This window comes from Scyliorhinus canicula, chromosome 4 (genome assembly GCF_902713615.1).
Source record: "Scyliorhinus canicula chromosome 4, sScyCan1.1, whole genome shotgun sequence".
NCBI classification, from domain to species: domain Eukaryota; kingdom Metazoa; phylum Chordata; class Chondrichthyes; order Carcharhiniformes; family Scyliorhinidae; genus Scyliorhinus; species Scyliorhinus canicula.
Genome location: NC_052149.1, coordinates 91633572 through 91646157, shown reverse-complemented (window position 1 = coordinate 91646157; position 12586 = coordinate 91633572).

Here is a 12586-nt window from a genome sequence, read left to right as displayed (position 1 = left end):
CAGGTCACTGTCTATGTGGAGTTTCCATATTCTCTATGTGCCTGCATGAGTCTCACTCCCACAACCTAAAGATGTGCAGGGTATGTGGATTGGCCATGCGAAATTGCCCCTTAATTTAAAGAAAATATATAATATTTTGTCATTATCAGGAAATCCATCTTCAGAATTCAAGCTATCAAGTAATTTTTGAACTGACGTAACTCAAGCTGCTTGCACACTCCTCTCTTTTCCATTTTTTCCGTACCTCTTTGTTTTCTGTTTTCTTTTTCTTCAATCCAGTGTACAGCATTTAAATCCCTCGTGCTGTTTCTCTACATCTGCCACTGATGAGATCTTGTTTTGCTTTCATTCTAGCACAATGCATGTAGTCCCTTTATCTCACACATGATGCTTACCGTCCTCCCTTTTGTCTCTCTCACCATCAGCATATGATCTTGGTGCCTCGTCTTACTTTCTAATGCTGCATGCTGTTTCCCTCACCACCCAACCCCATTTTCTGTCACTCTCCTGTTCATGACACTAGCTGTGACTTTTGTTTTCCCGGATAACCTGTTATCCCCCCCACGCCATATTTTTCGGCTCATTCCTCAGTCAGATTCTGCGCTCCCATTCTTCTGTTCTTCAGTCTCACTCAGAGTTTCAAGTGATGGCACCATGCATGAGTTTGTCACACTCTCTCTGTGGCGCTTGCTTGCACTGTCATTCTCTGTTGCATGTCATCACTTTGTCTTCTGTGATGTCTTACATTTTTGCTCTTTTGCAGTCTTGCTGTGCTGCTTGGACAAGCTGTGTTCTGTTTGCTATCTTGTATGAATACTGTGCTATTCTTTCTGTTTCACGTGTCCTTGAATACTACTATTATTCTTGTGCTGCATGCTACCTCGATTTTGTACGATCACACTGGTGCATGCCAATGTTACCACAAATGCTGACGCAAAATGCACACGTTCCCTATTAGGCAGTTTCACACGCCTGGACTTTTCAGCAGCTCATTGGACCATCTGGAAACTGCCGTTTTTGTTATGCTCATTGTGACACTTTCTTCACTACATGGGCACAGGCTCTAGTACACACTCGTACAGTTGCTCTTTCTGTTTTGATCATTCCGGGTTTCTGCCCTCTGGTCCTTGCTTTCTGTCTCCTTCACGTTCCTTCGTTACGGTGGCACAGTAGCTCAGTGGTTAGCGCAGTTGGTTCACAGCTCCAGGATCCCAGGTTCGATTCCCGGCTTGGGTCACTGTAGTCTGCATGTTCTCCCCGTGTCTGCGTGGGTTTCCTCCGGGTGCTCCGGTTTCCTCCCATAGTCCAAAGATGTGCAGGTTAGGCGGATTGGCCATGCTAACTTGCCCTTTGTGAGGGGCTGCACGGTGGCGCAGTGGTTAGCATTGCCGCCTCACGATGCCAAGGTTACGGTGCCACGGTTCCAAGTTTGCTCTCGGCTCTGGGTCACTGACCGTGTGGAGTTTGCTCATTCTCTCCGTGTTTGCGTGGGTTTCGCCCCCACAACCCAAAGATGTGCAGGGTAGGTGGATTGGCCACGCTAAATTGCCCCTTAATTGGAAAAAATGGATTGGATACTCTAAATTTATTTTAAAAAAATAAATTGCCCTTAGTGTCCAAAAAGGGTGGGTTGGGCTATGGGGATAGGGTAGAGGTGTGGGCTTGGGTAGGATGTTCTTTCCAAGGGCCAGTGCAGATTCGATGGGCCGAATGGCCTCCTGCACTTTAAATTCTATGATTCTTCATGTTTTTGTAGAAATCATAGAATAGTTTCAACATAGAAGGGAGCCATTCACCCATTATGTCTACATCAATTCTGTACAAGAGCAATTTAGCTCGTCGCACATCCCTGCCCTTTCTCCATTGCCCTGTTAAAATTTTATCTTTGGGTGCTTATCCAATTCTTTTTTGAAAGCCACATTTAAAACTATCTCTGCCACCCTCTTACACAGTGCATTCCAAATACTAACCATTTATTGCATTAAAAAGAGGACGTTTTCTCATGTTGCCAGTCATTTGAGATCTGTGTCCTCTGTTTCTCAATCCCTTCATCAAGGGGAATAGTTCCTTTTTATCTACTCTATCTGGACACCTCACAATTTTGAAAACTAAATTTCCTCTCAACCTTCTCTTTGAGGAGAACAACCCACATTTTGCCAGTTTATCCATGTAACTATCAAGCGCCACTTACTTAGCAATAACATGCTCACTGATGTTCAATTTGGGTTCTGCCAGGGTCACTTAGCTCCTGACCTCATTACAGCCCTGATTCAAACATGGACAAAATAATTGAATGTGAATGCCAGGGGTGAGAGTGACTGCCCTTGACATCAAGGCAGCATTTGATGGAAGATGGCATCAATGGGGCCTTATAAAAACAGTGGGAAAACTCTCCACTGGTTGGAGTAATGCCTTGCATAAAGGAAAGTGTTTTTGGTGTTTGGAAATCAGTCATCTCAGTCCCTGGGACATCACTGCAGGAATTCCTCAAGGTAGTGTCTTCGGCCCGACCATCTGCAGCTGCTTCATCAATGACCTTCCTTCCAACATCAGGTCAGATGTGGGGATATCCGCTGATGATTACACAATGTTCAACACCATTTGTGACTCTTTCAGATACAGTTCACATGCAAATACAGCAAGTCCTGGACAATATCCAGGCTTGGGCTGACAAGTGGCAAGTAACTTTCACGCAACACAAAGTGCCAGGCAATGATCAACTCCAATACGAGATAATCCAATCATCGCCCCTTGAAATTCTCAAGCTCAACACCATCCAGGACAAAGCAGCCCACTTAATTGGCACCCCTTCCCCAAGCATTCAGCCCCCCACCACCAACACAGTAGAACCAGTGTGTACTATCTACAAGATGCACTGCAGGTACTCACCAAGGCTTGGTGGGCAGCACCTTCCAAACCCATGACCACTACCATTTGGAAGGACAAGGGCAGCAGATACATAGGAACATCACCACTTGGAAATTCTCCTCCAAGTCACTCACCATCCTGACTTGGAAATATATCACCATTCCTTCATTGTCGCTGGGTCAAAATCTTGGAACTCCCTCCCTAATAGCACAGAAGATCATACACCCAAGGACTGCTGTGGTTCAGTAAGGCAGCTCACCACCACCTTCTGAAGGCAATTGGGGATGTGCAAGAAATGCTGGCCTAGCCAGCAAAGACCACATCCGTGAATTTAAAATAAAAATTCAAGTTTTGCACCCCTGGATCTAGTCTCATAATTAATTTCTGCAAGGCTTCTAATGAGTTCACATCCTTCCTAAAGAATATGCCGTGTAATTGACACAGTACTCTATTTGAGGCTAAATCTGTGTTTTATATGTGATCATTGTAACTGTCTTTCTTTTGAACTCCAGCGATGAGGTGGCCCAGCCAAACGTCCACTAACTTTCCGCAGGGCCAGAAAATCCCACTCTACCCCTCAGTTTATGAAGCTTGGGATCCCATGTCCCTTATTAACCGGTTTCTCAACCTGTCCTGTTACCTTACCAATTTATGCATGTATACGCCCAGGTCCCTGTGCTCCTGCACCTCCCATAGAATTGTACCCTTTAGTTTATATTGTCTTTCCACTTTCTTCCCAACAAAATCAATCAATTCGCATTTCTCTGGATTAAATTTCATCTGTCAACTCTCTGCCCATTCAACCAATCGCCCTGTGTCCTCTTGAAGTCTGTTACTAACCTTCCCTCAGTTCACAACGCTTCCAATTTTTATGTCATTGGCAAATATTGAAATTGTGCCCTGTACACCAAAGTCCAGATCATTAATATATATCAAGACAAATATTGGCCATAGCACTGACATCTGGGAGTAACCCTGTGTACCTTTCCTCGGTCCAAAAAAACTTTACTGCCACTTGCTGTTTTCTACCACTCAGCCAGTTTCATATCCATGCTGCCACTCACTGCCACTCTGTCAATTTCTTCTAATTTATATATTTTCTAATGAGTATCTTGAGCAAGTCCATTATTTGTTGCACAGTAATATATTTTAAAATGCATTTCGTGCAAATTTAGGATTAACCAAATCAAATACTAAAATGACATATCTCAAACTGACCAAATAATGGAGTTGACTATCATTATTAGATCACTTTGATTGTTTATATGGCTTTGTTTATCATTATTTAAAATGTCAGAGTGCCAGCAGATTCAGGGAATTCTAGCAGCATGGGATTCTTAGATTCCCAGCCATTCCCTTTGTTTTTCAGATTTAAGTTCCATTTAATATTAGTATATAATATAAGATCTTTCAGGTATGTTGAGTAGCATCACTGAAACTTTCTGTTTCGAACTGTACATTTTAATATATTTAAAAGAAAAGCCTTAGAAATCTTTAGCTTGTTCTGCTTTTCTTCCCATTATTTTTCTTATTATTTGCTTTTTTATTTTACATTGCTTACATATTTTAACTTTTATAGTTTCCTGTTCATTCACGAATCAGCAGTCTGGCACATAAAATCCATATCAATAAATTGGACATTGTTTCCCAGAGCTGTTTTATAGAACATACAGTGCAGGAGGAGGCCATTCGGCCCATCGAGTCTGCACCGACCCACTTAAGCCCTCACTTTCATCCTATCCCCATAACCCAATAACCCCTCCTGAACCTGTTTGGACACTAAGGGCAATTTAGAAAGGCCAATCCATCTAACCTGCACGTCTTTGGAGTGTGGGAGGAAACCGGAGCACCCGGAGGAAACCCACGCAGACACGGGGAGAACGTGCAGACTCCGCACAGACAGTGACCCAGCGGGGAATTGAACTCAATGTGTTTTATGCCATTAACCATTCAAAAGTTTAAAGTAGCCCAAAAGGCCAACTTGTTAGCAGGCAAAGGAATGCTGGATGATGCTACTGTAAGGCAACTAATCAGCCTGTGCCAGATTTAGAAAATATTGAACAATTTACTTCCAAAGGTAACATATATTGTTTGGTAGCCATACCAGCAGTACAAAGAAGGAGGATACAGAGACTATTATTAAATTCACATTGAGTATGAATGACGCCAATGTTTTGCAATGCTGTGATCACAATTGCATTATATTGCAGTCTTAGCGGTGCTTTGTTATTTGAACTCATTATAGAGGCTTTGGGTGGAATTTCATGCCCTCCCCTCTGGAGAATTTGGTAGCGGACAGGGCATTTAACTGGGCAGGAGGGTGGTAGGTGGGGACCCCACCACCTTACCACAACTGTCCAGACTTGCGGTTGTGGCAAGAAGGCCAGTGGATGGACTCCCTGCCCTGCTGCCAATCAATGCCCACTTGGGGGCCACTGGTGTTCTCTCAAGGGATTCACCATGCTAGAAGCCCAAAACGCAAACCCTAGCAAGTTTGCTTGTGACTTCCGGGGGGTGTGGTACTTCATCAGTGCCTGATCAAGAGACCCAACATCGAGGGAAGGAGGGGTGGGTGCTAGCTGATGGCACCCCCACATCCTCCACAGCTCCTATCTCTCATGACTCCGTACTTCCACCCGCTTTCACTCAATGTTGCCTGGGTCCATGGTGATCTCAGGCCTCTGGAGTACCAGTAGCAAACACTCCCTCACACTGAGAGCAATGAAAAGCCACTGGCCTCTGTTGGCTCGCAGTGCTGAGTGCAGGGCTTTGCCGCCAGGGTCCTTGATCCCAGGGAGACCTCCCATTGCCAATCCTGATTGGCAATTAATTCATTGGGCCTTCCCTAAAAGAGGCGAAATGGGGCTCTCGTCGTCTCTCCAGCCAACAGACGAGACCCTGTTGTATCCATTAAATAACATTCTTCATTTCTGACTCTTTGTTTTTCCCCATTTTTAAATTGCAGCATTAGGGAATAGACTAGCAGGTTATAAAACTAACAGAATTCCTGCCTTTTGCATGATACAAGATATTACTATCAGCACTGATGCCTCACAGCACCAGAGACCCAGGTTTGATTCCGACCTTACTGCCTGTGTGGAAATTGCACATTCTTTCCCTGTCTGCAAGGGTTTCCTCAGAGTGCTCCAGTTTCGTCCCACGGCTCCAGTTTCCTCCCACAGTCCAAAAATATGCAGGTTAGGTGGATTGGCTATGCTAAATTGCCCCTGGGTGGGGTTATGGAGATAGGGTAGGGGATTTCCCCTTGGTGGAGTGCTCTTTCAGAGGGCTGGTGCAGACTCGATGGGCCGAATTGCCTCCTTCTGCACTGTAGGGATTCCATGATGTAGGGATTCTATGAAAAATGCGGGGTTGGATGGCCATATTCCTGCACCACAAAGGTTTGAGCTATTTGACCTATTAAACAAAGGTTGAATAAAATAGCTTCTGACTGACCTTGAATAGTTTCTTCAGTGTCTCATGTGTTTTAATCGTCAACTGCGATTTCCATGAGCTGCCATTTAACAAAGAAAACAGCCAAGGACTGTATTAACAGGACAAGGCAAACTGTTACTATATTTGTCATCTCTGTAAAATCAGCCTGTAAACTCTTTCTGATATATTCCTTTGATATATTCGTTCTCTTAAAATAAAAATTGATCATAGCATGAGCAGATTTAAATGAAGACTGCAATTTCAGAACCGACTGGAAAACATTTTTGGAAATTTACGTTGGCCCTGCTTTTTCATCATATTTCTTCCCATGCCTCTCCTCTTCCCAGGGGTGGAACTCAGGTTGGTGCTTTAGAAAGTAACATGGTCTTTGCTGTACCTACCGCTCCCCAGGTTTAGTGACCCAGAAATTTCTACTGCAAAATGGACATTTTGTTTTGCACATGTTCAAGCATGTCTCTTTATTCATGGCTTAATGCATAGTTATGGAAAGCAATACACAAATTAGGAATGGATGGAGGGTGTGTCTGCGATAGCGAAATTCCTTCATTAGTCATTTTAAAAGATTTCTTTGGAAATTTCCTCAACCATCTGGTTGCAGTTTTTTTTTATTCGTTCATGTGGGATGTGGGCATTGCTGGCTGGGCCAGCATTTATTGCCAATCCCTGAGGACATTTATGAGTCAACCACCTTGCTGTGGATCTGGAGTCACATGTAGGCCAAACCAGGTAAGGGTGACAGATTTCGTTCCCTAAAGGACATTAGTGAACCAGATGGGTTTTCACGATCTCCAATGGTCATCGTTGGACTTTTAATTCCGTATTTTATTTTTATCAAATTCAAATTTCACCATCTGCCAGAGCATTACCCTAGGTCTTTGGATTACTTGTCCAATGGCAATACTACTACACCACTGCCTCCCCGTGGCTCCATCCCATCAATATCCACATCTAACAGCCACCAGGAGAGGCTGGATTGCCACTTTGTGTGTTAATTCTCTGTTAAAACTGAACTAGTTTTAACTGAAAAAAACTTTGGTCACATGTGGTTTGGCAGCATGTGAAGCTCTCAAGCTAGCCGTCGTCTCTGAGCTTCACCATAAATTTAGGTAGGATTGCTCTACTTGGGAGGTGGGATGGGAAGAAGGGGGATGTATGGCTGCTACTATTAAGTGGGAGAAAATAATTATATCCATTCAAGTAAGAAATCTCTATCTAGACTATCCCTCCCTTTTCCCCCCACATTCAGCCTTATTATTTAGTTGTGTGAAAGGGATTACAGAGCAAATCTAGCTAAATTATACTAGAAACTACTGAACTGTTTAAAAATCCGTTTTCCGCTCAGTGGACTGGCGTGTCTGGCATTGCACTGATTTTGTGTTCTTTCCAACGTGCAGCATTTAGAAGATTTTACTTTAATGTAGAAAATGTTTAAAGTGTGGCATCATTAAACGCCAAGAGCACTGCAGTGCACTAATCTGAATGTACAAAAGACATTGTCGACATTGCGGCATCAATGAAAAAAAATTACGTTGAAAATTAAGTAACTTCTTGATTATTCGGTACCTTATATGAGACTTTAAGGATATCTTTTGTATATAGGATAATATATTCAACTGTTTTGCATGATAATAGGAATAGAAAACCTGTTCCTTGCTACTTAATGTTCTGAAGATTATGACGGGGTCAACTGCCTTTTGTGTAATCAAGAATTGCTGCCCTGTTTTTTTATGTCCAGCTCAAAGGGAAGTGCTTAAGGTGAAAAATATTGACTTCTTGCCTCAGATAATGTAATTATCCGCCAAAACTTTAGTCTGAGTGCTGTAAAGCAAATTGCAACTGCATGTGCTCATTGTGTCTTACTATGCTGCCACAGTGATTTGGCCGGGTGGAAGGGGAAACTCGCGTTTTCTTATTATCCAGATTGAGTGTGATCTGTGATTAAGTGATTGTGGTGTTTTTCTTCTCCCCCATTTGACCTTTGCCTGAATGTGCTTTACATGATTGCCAGTTAAAATGCTATACCTGCTAGACCGAGGATGAACAGTGTTTCAGCATTTTACCAGCTGATTGTTTCATTTTTGTTTGCTGAAAGCCTCAGTCTTCAGATCCCTCTAGATGGCCTAAAACTAATGTCAAAACCTTTTTTAAAATATTATTTAAATCTAATTTATGCAATTAGAATTATGTGTATGTTGTCAGTCGTTTATGAAAAACTTTAGTCATGGACCTCAAAATACTTGGTAACAGAGATTTTGTGTTTACTTTTTAAGATTGGGGAATTACAATGGCTGACACTTCATAATACTGTTTATATGTTACAGAAGATAATGTTACATGTAATGAACAAATATCAACTGTACTAATTTGTAATGATGAACATGTACATAAATTAGAAACTTGCTTTGTCAGCCATATTTTGCTGATTAGGCGCTTTACCCCAAATTTACCAAAATACTCCTGGATCGTGACAGTTTTTATAGAATCCTCAGTTCCATGAATGAGATTTAATTAAAACCTTGAAGAATTATTTCATGTTTACTTTAAATAATATAAATAAATTGGTTATGCAAAAAAGGCAGGTTGCAACATCTGTATAATTTGTGTTCATCCTTTTACATCAGTTTAACCTGGGTGGCACGATAGCACAGTGGTTAGCACAGCGCCAGGTTCCCAGGTTCGATTCCCGGCTTGGGTCACTGTCTGTGCGGAGTTTGCACATTCTCCCCGTGTCTGCGTGGATTTCCTCCGGGTGCTCTGGTTTCCTCCCATAAGTCCGAAAGACGTGCTGTTAAGTAATTTGGGCGTTCTGAATTCTCCCTCTGTACCTAAACAGGCACCGGAGTGTGGCGACTAGGGGATTTTCACAGTAACGTCACTACAGTATTAATGTAAGTCTCCTGGTGACAATAATAAAGATTATTATTATTATTTTCCAATGGTCACTTGGGTCTCTTCCTGCACCTTTTCCTTCTGAGAAAAGTAGGAGTTGAGTGAGCCGGTCTTGGATCTCAGAGTCAATATTGTTTTGTGAATGGGTGTTGGAAGGCACCCAAGAGCATTTTTAAGGCCATGCTGACTAAATGCAGCCTGACTGACCTGTATCTCCTCATTTAGTGCCTTAGTTAGCATCATCCGTTAACTGTGTAGCCACATTTGATTCACTCAATGGCAGGATGTGAGCTACCTATATGTCACCATATATACTGGGCTGAATTTTAACGTGCAGGAGTGCATGGGTCTGAAAGATGGGGTGAGGATACTAAAATCAGTGAAATTGACAATGTGCCAGGAAGCTGGCTCCATCCCATCAATGCCCACATCGAACAGCCACTAGGAGAGGCTGGGTTTCCAATTTGTAACTTAATTGGTCAATTATAACAATATTAACATGGCCTATATTTGACCTATTATCATGGCTTTTGCAATTCAACTGGTGTTCTGTGGGTCTCTCATGCTTTCTGGAACTCGCCATTGAAAACAAGCCAAAAACGCAGTGCCATTTCAGGAGGTTGAAGACATAATTGGGAAATATGCCAGTAAGTATGCTTGTTTTCTTCCCTACTTACACAAAAGGCTTTGCTCATGGTACTTTTGCTGAATTGTTACTCTTGACAACTTTGGAGGTTTCAATATCTGGTCTGAACCTTCGAGTTCTGATCTGTCAGATCAACATGAGTGCTGCTTTATGCTATTTTGCTTATCTCAGATGGGGACCAAAAGCCTCGGAGCAGCAACAGCCTGTTCTTTCATAGATCTGCCCCTCCAACGGAAAATCGGGATCTGAAGAAAACTGAAGCTGGAGGTCAATTCTAAAGGCAGACATAAGATTCCTCGACAGTGAACACCAGCATCACAGGAGGCTCCCGTTTGCTGGAAAAGCTGTACAGTCAACTGACTTGGTGAGCAGTCCGGGGCTGTCAACGTCACCACTACCCTCAACTTATGGGCCTCTAGACCCTTCTAGGGTTCTGCTGAAGATGTGGACAGGATCTTAAAGTGCGCAAGACAAGTGACCTTGTTTGTCAGGACTGGCAATTATGTTAACTTTACCTTCGATGACACATTCATATTGAGTGAACCGCATTATTGGTTCTGGCTGGTTTCCCACTGGTGCAGGGTATCATCAACTGCATACATGTGGCAATTAACACAATCATAAATCTCCCAGGGGTACTTATGAGAGGGCTTCCATATCATCAATGTGCAACTGCAGAAAAGTCTTTATATTGGTGTGTACAAGGGTTTTTGGCAGTTGTCATGATGCTTTCGTCCTGCAGCAGTCCAGCCTCCAACTTCAAAGCAGACTTGCCAACTGGCTGTTCAAAAGCAAGGGTTAGCCACTTAAAATATTGCTAGAGACACCTGTGAGGAACCAAACCAATGGTCCAGGATACATTGAATGCCATGTGACAACTAGATGTGTCATTGAGTAAGTCACTGCCATTCTGAAGATGAGCTTCAGATTCCTGGACTGATTTAGTGGCACCCTTCAGTACACACCAGCCAGAGCCTTCAAAATAGTTGTGGTGTGCTGTGTTCTACACAATATTACATAGCAGTAAGGGTTGGACCTACGGGAGGAACAAAATGCAGAGCAGAGAACCTTTCCATTGAGGAGGCAGGACATAATGCAGCCAATCTACCAGCAGTAGTGCACATTCCTGCCAAGGAGGTCCTCATTATTGTGAGGTTCACTTGGTTCCACCACCTCATTCATCTGAGAACTACATGCAAAAACCATTTGCCCATTCCCCCCAACACAAAGCAGTCCTTCAAACAACCAAGCATCCCCTCACTTCCGGTGTGGACCACGGAGGAAATGGTCACAAGGCAGCTCCTGCCCAAGGTTACAGAAAATAGCTCTTTTTTAATCACTATGGGGTGGAATTTTGATGAAAAGACGTAGGTGAATGTTGGAGGAGTACTTTCCCCCAGGAATGGTATGTCTCTTGGTTATCAGACCCGGCAGAAACAGTGAAAGATTTGGCTGAAGCTGCAGCAAAGAGAAAAGCCTTTTCCAGCATGCAGGCAAGGGAAGGGCGAGCTTCAAGGCCTCAAGCTGACTTGAGGCCCTTTATTAAAGCTGAATTCTAGCAGCAGAGGGAACAACTGTGAAAAGATCTTGCCAAGGCCATTGAAGAAGCGGTGACGAGACTTCCGGTGGCGGCCATGGAGGAGTAGGTCATGCATTCGGCAGCTCCCGTCTGGAACCGACTCTCGGACCTTTTTCAGGAGTTTCCACGGACTTTTTAGGCCAGATTGGTGAAGCGAGCACTGTCAAAAGGATTCCCTCTCTGTTGTATGGATAGCTGGACCAGGAGGGGTCGGGTGAAGCGTCTAAGTCCCAGCAGACAGAAGCGTTCGGAGCGGACGCTGAGGTACGGCATGGTGGCCGGTATAGAACAGGGTCCATGGGCGCAGTGGGCACAGGAGCAACAGGAGTTCCTTAGGGGCTGCTTTGCTGATCTTAAAAAGGACATGCTGGCCCCGATGAAGGCATCAATAGACCAAATGATCGCAACTCAGGCAACACAAGGGAAAGCGATTAAGGAGATGGAGAAAAAGCTATCCAACCATGAGGACAAGTTGGTTCTATTGGCCCTTAAGGTGGAGGAGCAGGATGACCTCCACAAGAAGTGGCAGGAGAGGCTGTAGGACCTAGAAAACAAGTCCAGGAGACAGAACGTGAGAATTGTGGGCCTCGCAGAAGGTGTGGAGGGGTCGGATACGGGAGCATTTATGTCCAAGATGCTGGAGACGCTGATAGGGACGGGGGTATTCCCTCGACCCCTGGAGCTGGACGGGGCGCACAGAGCCCTCGCAAGGAAGCCCAAGGCGAATGAACCGCCAAGGGCCATGGTGGTGAGATTTCAACACTTCTCGGACAAGGAACTTGTCTTGTGGTGGGCAAAAAAAGAATGGAGCAGCAGGTGGGAGAACAGCGTGATACGCATCTACCAGGACCTGGATGCGGAGCTGGCCAAGAGGCGTGCTGGATTCAACCAGGTGAAGGCGACCCACTTCAGCAAGGGCGTGAAATTTTGGATGCTACACCCAGCGAGGCTATGGGTCACGTACAAGGAACGGCATCACTATTTTGAGACGCCGGACGAGGCGTGGTTATTCGTCAAACAAGAAAAGCTGGACTCGAAGTAAAGGACAGTTAAGCTTTGGTGGAATGCGGCGGTGGGGCTGGGTAACACGGTACCGTTTTTAATATAAGATTGTATACAATGTTAGGTGCGTGTAAGGGCTGTGGTGG